The following is a 1,622-nucleotide window of genomic DNA, read 5'->3' on the forward strand; positions in this document are numbered from 1 at the left end:
AGTGTGGAACACTGGTATAGCATACAGGTGAGATGTAAGAATACATCATCATTGAACGTGACCAACTCTAGAGCATCTGCTGTTAAGAATGTCTCTGATAGGATATAAGTATAAGTATCCCTTAGACCTGAGATCGCCTCAGTGACTTGTAAGCAACTCACTGTGCTTTGGTACTGGACTAACTAAATTTCTAATTCAGTGATGGAAGGCTTCTGGGCATAGTCAAGTACTTGCGAAGTCAGAGTGTGATCAAGATGGGATTGACCACTCCAAGAGTTGAAGAAGAATGAGTCACTGTATTTCAATTTAACAAAATATTGGCTAGGGTAATCCATCAGATGGATTTGATATTTTGAAATACAATGTAGACAACCTGATCAGAGTTGACAGTGGAACTCTGAGGTATCCTATGAGCATTTTAGTCAAGGGGATGAATTATATAGAAACTATATCCGCATGGGTTCTAAGGATGTTGTTCTACACATTCGACCTATCCGACTGTCGGGTACCATTGCTAGATGGTCACTTCGATTGGTACAAAAATTTATTCTTATGCTACTGACTTATTTTCAGACCTATGACGTCACACATATTAGAGTTCATGATCTGATTGGATGGTTGATCAACGATTACGAATCATTCTAGGGTTAAACGATCAATACGATTAACATTTAACCTAGTGCAAGTATTGCAGGAGGATCGATTAGCAATTTGATTGCTAATTGGCTTAATTTGATTAAGCCAATGGGTTAAGATTAAGTCTAATTAAATATGATTTAATTATATTTAGTTTGGGCTTGATTGGATCAAGTCTAATTGGTTTATTGGATAAGCCAAGTGCAAGGAAAAACTAATCCTAGTTCAATTAGGACTTGGGTCAACCTAATTTCTAATTCGATTAAAAAATTAAATCAAATTTAAATCTAATTTAATCTGATTAAATTAGATTCTTAATTAGGTTAAGATCTATTTTAATTGGATTGATTTGGTTTTGGTTTGATTTGGTTTGAGAAACCAAATTTGAGCAAGTCATAGATTGAATTCTAGTAAGACTAGGATTCCACCTTGCGCCACCTTAGCCCCCCATGCCCACTCTCTCTTATTTTGTGTGTCAAAACCTTCTCTCCTAGATCTTCATGCATGCCCAAAGCTTTCCACTCTTTCTCTCTTACATGGAATGTGGTTGTGGACCAAGCCAAAGTAGAAATTAGTTTGGATTTCAAATTCTATGAGATAGAATTTTAGGAAACCAAAACTCTTTCCTTATGGTGATAATTTTACATAATTTTTTTTTGAGATTTTTGTGGCTTTTATGAAACATATTGTGTGCCCTTTGCTGGTGGTCCATGACAAAAAAGAAGGAGGGGGCACCCAAGAGTTGGGCACTACTTGTCTTGCCCTGTTTGGATTTTCCTTGACTAGGTATTTGACCTAGACAAAGATTCTTCATATCTCATTATTTAAGATGAATTTATTCTTGAAATTTTTGTAGATTATAGAGCATTTAGAGTCCTTTCGGGCATGTAAAAATCAAGAAGAAAGGGTATTGGGGTGTGGAGATATAATAGACACAAAACTAAGTGTCTGAGTTAGAAAAAAGAGAAGAAGAGGAGGGTCTTCTT

Source organism: Elaeis guineensis, chromosome 9, assembly GCF_000442705.2.
Source record: "Elaeis guineensis isolate ETL-2024a chromosome 9, EG11, whole genome shotgun sequence".
Classification (NCBI taxonomy): domain Eukaryota; kingdom Viridiplantae; phylum Streptophyta; class Magnoliopsida; order Arecales; family Arecaceae; genus Elaeis; species Elaeis guineensis.